Raw genomic sequence first — 9,265 nt, 5'->3', positions numbered from 1 at the left:
GGTATCCATTATGAAGCTCAAGATTTTGTTGAATAAATTCACACACAAGGGAAACACTCACAGTCACACACAAAGAGAAGAGATATCTCACGGCGCATGGCACACTAGCAAGGCACTGACGGTGTGTGGAAGCCTGTAGGTCCAGGGGTCACTATATTACTGCACACAGCAGTCAATCAATGCAGTTGTAGATAAATCTCTGCATTATGCATTTTTGTATAACTTTTATATGACTTTGTATTGAACCTTGGTACTATGTTATAGCGGGCTCCTAAGATAGTATAATTAAACTAAAAGAAAAATTTCTTCTGTGCAAATTTTTGAAGCAGAGTTCAAATTTGCGTGCCATGAGGCAAATGCGCCCAAGTGAATAAAACACTTATACATTTAAAAAGTTTTAATTTGCAATTTGTGTCAATTTATATGGGTTTTCAGATAGAGACATCATAAGTAAAAAACGAAAAACAAAAGTTTGTGTTTTAAATGGAAAATTTTCCTAAAAAATATCAATAAATGATTATCAGCCAAGAATAAGATATGTAATTACAAATGCATTTTAATTTCTTTATTGGTCGAAATGTCAAAGACTGCTAAACTAACCTTACTGTTTTTCCCTGCGATCTTTTTCATTTGCCCATTCAATATAAACTCTGTCCAAATCTATCAGTCCTCAATCCAGCTGGTAACTCTTAATACACATCAGCACCCCACATCACATCAGCACATCTTAATACACATCAGCACCCCACTCGCTAGTTTCCCAATACACACAGATTTCTCCTCCCTCCCTCCCAGTGCCCTTCCCCACAGCCCCACCACCACAACTAAACAATGTCCCACACAGACCCCCAGTGCCCTGACACACACAGATCTCCCTCACTGCCCAGCACCCCCAACAGGCCCCACTGCCTAGCACCCCACAACACACAAACCTCCCCCACTGCCCAGCGCCCTCCACACCCTCACAGCCCAGCACCCCCCGCACACCTCCCAGACACTCACTCCACCACACCCTTCCCTGGCCGCACTCACCAGCCCTTCTGGGAGGTCTCTGGCTCTTAGGGGGAGAGCGGCAAGGGGAGTCTCCAGTGGTGAGTGGGAGTCGGTTCGCGGGAACCGGTTGTTAAATTTAGAAGCCCTTTTAGAACCAGTTGTCCTGCGCGGGACCGGTTCTAAAAGGGCTTCTAAATTTAACAACCGGTAAGTTGAAGTGCCCAGGACCGTAGCTGGGGGGGAGCAGAGGAAGCGGCTGCTCCCCCTGAGCACATTATCCAAAAGTGGCGCCTTAGGAGCCGACCCCATGGGTGCTCCAGCTCTCTGCCCCGCTCCCCGGCCACAGCTCACCTCCGCTCCGCCTCCGCCTCTGAACACTCCGCCCCGCTTCTCCCCCTTCCCCCCCGGCTTCCCGCGAATCAGCTGTTCTCGCGGGAAGCCTGGGAGGGCAGAGAAGCAAGCGGCGGCTTCGTGCTCAAGCCCAGGGAGGCGGAGACGGAGCGGAGGTGAGCTGGGGTGGGGGGAGCCGTCCTCGCCACAGCAGGTAACCCGGGGGGAGGGGCACGCATGGGAACCACTCCCCGCCCCGGCTCACCTCCGCTCTGCCTCCCTGGGCCTGAGCGCGAAGCCGCCGCTTGCTTCTCAGCCCTCCCAGGCTTCCTGCGCGAACAGCTGATTGGCGGGAAGCGGGGGGGCTGCAAGCTCAGACTGACCCGGTGCTCCAGGCACTGCGCGGTGGCAGCGTGGCCCGGCTCCAGCCGAGCGGCGCGGCTGTAGCGCCGCCAGCCACCTCCAGGCAGCGCGGTAAGGGAGCAGGGAGGGGGTGCTGGATAGAGGGCAGGGGAGTTCAGGAGGATGGTGGGGGGCTGGATAGAGGTCGGGGCAGTCAGATGGCAGGGAACAGGGGGACTGAATGGGGGCAAGGGTCCCGGGGGGCAGTCAGGAAGGAGCAGGGGTAGGATGGGGCGGTGGGAGGCAGTCAGGGGCAGGGGTTCCAAGGGTGGTCAGGGGACAGGGAGAAGGGGTGGTTGGATGGGGAATCAGGAGAGGAGTTGGATGGGGCGGCAGAGGGCAGTCAGGGGACAGGGAAGGGGGTGGATGGGGAGGGGTCCCGGGGGGGGCATCAAGGAACGCGGGGGGTTGGATGGGGCAGGAGTCCCGGGGGGGGTGGGCCAAAAAGCGCTCAGGACGGGGGCGGTGGCAGAGCCCTGTGTCCTGCTGGGGGGGGGGCGAGGGCTCCGTGCCCGTGTCCCGCTTGGGGCAGTGGGGAGGGAAGGCGGCGCGCGCGGGCTCGGTGTCCTGCTTGGGGCCGGGTGGAGGCGCGGCGGCGCGCGAGGGCTCCATCCCCGTGTCCCGCTTGGGGCGGGGGGGTGGTGGAGGCGCGGCGGCGCACGAGGGCTCCATCCCCGTGTCCCGCTTGGGGCGGGGGCAGGTTGGGGGGGCAGCGGCGTGCGAGGGCTCCATCCCCGTGTCCCGCTTGGGGCGGGGGCGGGTGGAGGCGCGGCGGCGCGCAAGGGCTCCATCCCCGTGTCCCTCTTGGGGGAGGGGGTGGAGGCGCGGCGGCGCGCAAGGGCTCCATCCCCGTGTCCCGCTTGGGGCGGGGGGGTGGTGGAGGCGCGGCGGCGCACGAGGGCTCCATCCCCGTGTCCCGCTTGGGGCGGGGGGCAGGTTGGGGGGGGCAGCGGCGTGCGAGGGCTCCATCCCCGTGTCCCGCTTGGGGCGGGGAGAGGTGGAGGCGCGGCGGCGCGCGAGGTCTCCATCCCCGTGTCCCGCTTGGGGCGGGGGCGGGTGGAGGCGCGGCGGCGCGCGAGGTCTCCATCCCCGTGTCCCGCTTGGGGCGGGGGCGGGTGGAGGCGCGGCGGCGCGCGAGGGCTCCATCCCCGTGTCCCGCTTGGGGCGGGGGCGGGTGGAGGCGCGCGAGGGCTCCATCCCCGTGTCCCGCTTGGGGCGGGGGCAGGTTGGGGGGGCAGCGGCGTGCGAGGGCTCCATCCCCGTGTCCCGCTTGGGGCGGGGAGAGGTGGAGGCGCGGCGGCGCGCGAGGTCTCCATCCCCGTGTCCCGCTTGGGGCGGGGGCGGGTGGAGGCGCGGCGGTGCGCGAGGACTCCATCCCCGTGTCCCGCTTGGGGCGGAGGCGGGTGGAGGCGCGGCGGCGCACGAGGGCTCCATCCCCGTGTCCCGCTTGGGGCGGGGGCGGGTGGAGGCGCGCGAGGGCTCCATCCCCGTGTCCCGCTTGGGGCGGGGGGAGTGCGGCAGGGCGCGAGGGCTCCATGCCTGTGTCCTGCTTGGGGCCGGGGGGGTGGGGCCGGCAGCGCGCGAGGGCTCCGTGCCCGTGTCCTGCTTGGGGCAGGGGGGGCGGTGGCGCACGAAGGGGCAAATATATCCTTGCGCCGGCGCCGGCTTTGGGTCGGGGGGGGGGCGCCTGAAAGCCCCGCCACCGCAGCTCTGATTGGGCTGGACTCAGCCGCCCGCATTGCTGGCTCCTGTCGGTGGGCAGGCACGCCACCGCGGGCCGTATGTTGTGCAGGCCTGCTATATGGCATGAACCTGTTAGTCCCTCGTAGATTAGTCCACACTGCATCTACTTCTGCTGTCAAACCTTCTCGTGGCTCCATAGCATGAGAGGGCTAATGCACAGAGTCCATCTCTTCCTACAAGGTCACAAAGAATGTATCAGAGATCGGAGGCTAATCAGTAGAAAGGGAAAAGGTCAATAATGCCGTGGCTGATGTAATGAACCAGCTGTCTTGCAACTCATCCTGTTATGGAAGGAAGACAGAGACGTGAGAGAAATGAGGTTGCAAGGTGCCCCAGACATATATATGGAGCACTGCCAGTTGTGAGAATATGGGACTGAGCAACGCTTTGCAATCTCAGTTCAACAAGTCAACAAAACTTACCTCAGCAAAGAAGGCAACTGAGGTGAGCGTGTGCTTCTTTCTTCCCCACTTGGGCCTTGGGCCTGAAATCCTTCCCTCTCTCATGTGGGGCTCTGGAACATAAATACCCATGAGTAACAGGGACAGCAAGCTCTACAGAGCAAATCCGTACGGCAGATGGTAGAAAGAATAGCTTATACTATCTATCTGTCTATCTATCATTACATGTTAATTCACTTACAGCATCTAGGCCTCCCCATTGTAGCTGAATGGCTCACAGTCAGAAGCTGGGAAGTATCTGTTGAGGGGCTGGATTGTAGGATGAGAGTCCATGCATAGGCTCAGGCTAATGTCTTCCTATGTCACTGTCCAAAGTCTGGCACTAACATTCATATTCAGGGATCTCAACGAGTGGATTGATTTTCAGAGGAGCTGAACAGCCACGGCTTCGGCAGATTCGAGTTCTTGGTATTCAGCATTTGAGAAAGGTCAGGCCATTTATTTAGGTGCCTGAGTGTGGCATTGCAGCCTCTGCCATGGGTCGTTTACAATGAATACGGAATCAACATCATCTCGGCACGACAACCAAGTTCAGGATCTAATCGAGCTGTATCCTCTCTGTACTGCTGTACAGTTGCGAAACATTGGGACTGCGCCACTCAGAGTGGGCAAAGCTGGAGGCTTTCCACATAAAATGCCAACGTTGTATATTGGGCATAGAGTGGAACGACTTCATTTGTAAAGCAGATGTTTATGGTCGCTCCCGTCTACAGACTACTGGGGCCATTGTTTGCAGATGGCGTCTTATGCTTTTCAGACATGTCGCGAGTATGCTACAAGACGTTCCAGCGAACGCCGTTCTTTGAGTGGCTCGTAACATCTGAGAGACAATTCCACCAATCAAGGGGTGTAGGCAGCCCAAAGGTAGGCCCCCTATTACATGGGTGCCTCAAGTCTATTCCGACGTTGGGCTCTCAGCCCGTCAAGCACAGGAACGGATCAATGGTGAACAATTGCTACGGCCGACCGTTCGGCTAAGCGTTGAAGAAGAAGTATGGATTTAGGTACCTAACTTTTGACATCCATGTTTGAAAGTGCTGGCCCAAGTGTAAAGAAAAGTGAGATTATATAATGTCAATGGATGGAGAGATGAAGGGTTTTATGTAACTGTCCAAGGAGAACTAGAGGCCTGGATCATACGAACAGCCATATTGGATCAGACCAGTGGTCCATCTAGCCCAACATTCCATCTTCTGACAGTGGCCAGTGCCAGATGCTTCAGAAGGAATGAACAGAACAGGGCAATTTATCAAGTGATCCATCCCCATCATCCAGATTCCATCTCTTCCTACAAGGTCACAAAGACTGTATCAGAGATGGGAGGCTAATCAGAAGAAAGGGAAAAGGTCATTAATGCCGTGGCTGATGTAATGAACCAGCTATCTTGCAACTCGTCCCATTATGGAAGGAAGACAGAGACGTGAGAGCAAATGCCCTTGGTTTTACACTAACAGTCTTGTCACCTTTTTGTTTAGCTGGAGCCAGTAGCCGTCATTCTGCTGAGTACTGGGGTCACTTAAACTCATCCCCAGCTGCCTACATCTCATGGGGAACGATGCAGGTAATTACCACAGGATCATGCAGGCACTGGCTTCGGGGCTGGAGTGGTGGCTCAGCTGACCTCCTCCAGTCACCAACTTCTCTGTGGGAACTCAGGGCCCTCCTGAGTCCCATCGGTGGCTTTGGGAAGGGTCCAGGCCACCCAAGAGATCTCTGTCAGGAGCATTTTCCCTCTCCTCCTGGCCAGTCAAGCAGCAGAGCAGGTTCCTGAATCTAGCTCCTAGGGTCTGACGTGACTGGTTTCTGCCACCATCCCGAACTTGCTGAATGGCCCGTGAGACACTGACACGGACAGAGGAATCCGGATCTTGCTGCAGGCCACTGAGAGCTGAGACAGAGAGAGGAAGCTCAGGTCAAAACACATATCGTATTAGCATGCCCTAGCACCTGCACCATGGGCCTTTGTATCTTCCACAGGAGCGGCTCTATGTTTTTTGCCACCCCAAGCACGGCAGTCAGGCGGCCTTTGGTGGCATGCCTGCGGGCGGTCTGCTGGTCACGCGGATTCAGTGGCGTTTCTGTGGGTGATCTGCCGGTCCCACGCCTTCAGCGTACCTGCCGCCGAATTGCCGCCGAAGCTGCGGGACCGGCGGTCCTCCCGCAGGCATTCCGCCGAAGGCAGCCTGACTGCCGCCCTCACGGCGACCGGCACGCCGCCCCCCCTGGCTTGCCGTCCCAGGTACGCACTTGCTGCGCTGGTGCCTGGAGCCGCCCCTCATCTTCCACAGCAACTAACTCCTCCCAGATGCTCTGGACCCACCAGGGCTATCAGTGTCATCGCCATCTGATAACCCCTTACGTCCTCAGTGACATCTGCCCTTGGCAGCACCATCTTCCACTGCATTCTGGGGCATCCACCTCCTTAGCACCATCTCCCTGACACATGCCAGGGCCTCTCACCCTGCCTGGCATTTACTTTCTCCTTGTAAAACCTTCTGGCACCTGGAGATGGAAGTGACGCCTGACTTCAGAGAAAACAAAGCTGGGACTGATGTCCAGGCTCTCTCAACAGCTACCTCTGGCCACGTCTAAATTGAACTCAATGCAGCAGCGTGGCGGGGGAGTTGCACTTTTTTCTAGACTGGTTCACAAGTGGGAGGGATAGCTCAGTGGTTCGAGCATTGGCCTGCTAAACCCAGGGTTGTGAGCTCAATCCTTGAGGGGGCCATTTAGGGAACTGGGGTTTAAAAAACAAACAAACACTATCTGGGGATTGGTCCTGCTTTGAGCAGGGGGTTGGATTAGATGATCTCCTGAGGTCCCTTCTAACCCTGATATTCTACAAGGAGCATGAGCTCTCCTTCCACATGCGAACACAGCCATGTGGCAACTACTTACACTGAAGTATCAGCTCCTTCTCTTGCCTGACCATGGCGGGCTCTGAGCTTTGAACAGTGGAACCTGGAACGTACAATGGAAATGAATCTTGCAGGAGTTTTCATCTCCCCTGGGGCTACCTTTTAAAAAATGTCAGTCTTTCCAACAAGCAAAACAGCTTTCAAGTGGTCCCTGGGATAATCAGACAAGTCCACAAGCTCCAAGACAAAGAGGCTCATGTCTTGGAAGATACAGAGAGCCTGATTGCCAATGGCTATGGTATTGCTGCAGTCCCACAGGGATTCCAGTGGGTGGAGCTGGAGGGTAGGGCTGTAATTTGCTCCAGGCCTTTTGATATAATCCCCAGCCCAACTGCCTCAAGGGCAGGAAATCTAGACACTAGGATCCCAGGGGGTTAATTCTTGCTGCTAGTGCCCTCCAAGCAGAACACGGGACAACCTCTCAGATAGAAGTTGCTTAAGAAAAGTAGTGGTTACCGATGAAGATGGCTGCTGCCCGTCGTATTGGAACCTGGGGGCTTTGGAGGTGATCCAAACATTGGAGCAAGATGTCAGATACGTTCTTGAGCTTCAGCACCTAGGAATAGAAACCAAAGAAGCTTCTTGTTGCTGGGGCCGCAGGGTGAGGAGAAGAGAGATTTCATCTGCTTGGCTTGGAGGGGTGGGAAGAATGCAGCTCCCATCTCCATGTATCCTGGGGGCGACCATCTACATGCCAGGCAGTCATTAAATGACCATTTCAAAGTGTCACCAGACACATTGCTGGTGTCTGAGCTGCTGGCACTGCAGGGCTGGAGCCTGGCACTAGAGAACACTGAAGCCTGGTTGTATGGGCTTCATCTGGGGAGGACATTACAGAGGGTGCAGAGCATAGGAAATACGGTGCAGAAGTGGCCAATGGGCTGGGGTAAGGTGAAAAATGGGGACATCCAGTTTCCTGTAGGATTCAGAAGGCATTTTTGCCATCAACTGATTCTTTATGTTCTGAGCTTTCACCTCCGTACTGAACTCCTGGCCAGGTCTGGCTGTTCAGATCTGACAGGCACTGGGAGGAGTGGGGGAGCTGGGTGCTTCTAAGAGGAAGCCAGAGTGCAGTATGCTAGTACTAGACATGCAATCAGAGCAGTGAGTGAGGGAACACGTTTCCGGTCCCACATCTAGAAGCAGCACTCACGAGAAGCCGATTGTTCACTTACAGAGTGCTGGCAGATCTTCTCCAACACCTGGGAATGGGTATGCCAAGCCTTCTTGCTGTTAATCTGCTTAGGACAAGACCATCCCAGGAGCTGAAAACACCCAGCCAAGGCTTTCTGACACCTCTGCAACACAAGATGGGACAAGGAGAGTTTGCATCATGAGAAGAGCTGGAATCTGTGGTCACTCTGCAGTGAAAAGCCAGCTGAAATGATCAATGAGGGAAAGGAATGTGGGGGTCACATGGTATCCTGCTGACCCTTGGTGTCTCTTTGTTCCTATTAGTGGAGGCTCCTGGAGTTTGATCTTCATGGTGGCTGCAGTTCAGTGACTTAGGAAGTGGCTGCTGGGAGCCATAAAACATCTCCACTTGTGTGTCCATTGAAGGCCAGGGAACTTGCTTGGGTAAGCGGGGAGGGCTGAGATTTTTCACTTTTGGGAGGCGGCTCTGGAGACAGACCTAGCAGGAGAGCTGGAGCAGTCAGGGCCTGCTGCACCAGGGAGCACATGGCAGCGGGACTCACCTTGCCCACGTCAGGGTCCTCGTCCTGTAAGTGAAGGAGCAGTGGGACCAGGCTGCGGGTCACTTCCTCCTGCAGCAGGGGCTTCTGCCTCCTCTTCACTGTGTTAAGTAACTCTGTAAAGAGCATGATGGCAGCAGAGCGCACCTGGGGTCTCACCTGTGATGGACACACAACCATGAGGGGATCTCACCGAGGGAGCTTCACACTCTCCTTACAGGGTGAGCTCGGCACAATGCAAACCACAGATAGGGGCCAGTCTGACTAATAACTCCATGGTCTGCCCACCAAGAGGGCACCCATTTGCAGAAAGGTTTGGGTGGAGGGGCAGACAACACAGGTTAGGACAGTGGTTCCTAAATTTCCCTGGAGGCCTCCTGTAAGTGCTGACTCCATCCACAGTGAAGGGCTCTTTGGAGGGTTTCATAGTTTCATAGCATTTAAGGGCCATTCCTTCATCTAGACTCCAAAGCACAGGACATTACATTTCACCCCATGACCACTACATTGAGCATGTTAACTTGAGTTAGATTAAAGCATATCAGTCCTCAGGAGACCAAACGGTTGCATGCCACACACAGAGAACACGAGAGACCAAGGTGTCACCAATGCCTGAGGCCCAGGCAATGGCTCGGAACTGATCAGGTCAGATATGCCACCACTACGACTCCAGAGTCACAACACTGCCTGGCTGGGGATGGGCAGGTCAAGAGCCCCTGACTTA

This window comes from Chrysemys picta, chromosome 1 (genome assembly GCF_011386835.1).
Source record: "Chrysemys picta bellii isolate R12L10 chromosome 1, ASM1138683v2, whole genome shotgun sequence".
NCBI lineage: Eukaryota > Metazoa > Chordata > Testudines > Emydidae > Chrysemys > Chrysemys picta.
The sequence above is the reverse complement of the archived record's forward strand: the minus strand, read 5'-3'. Positions refer to the sequence as shown.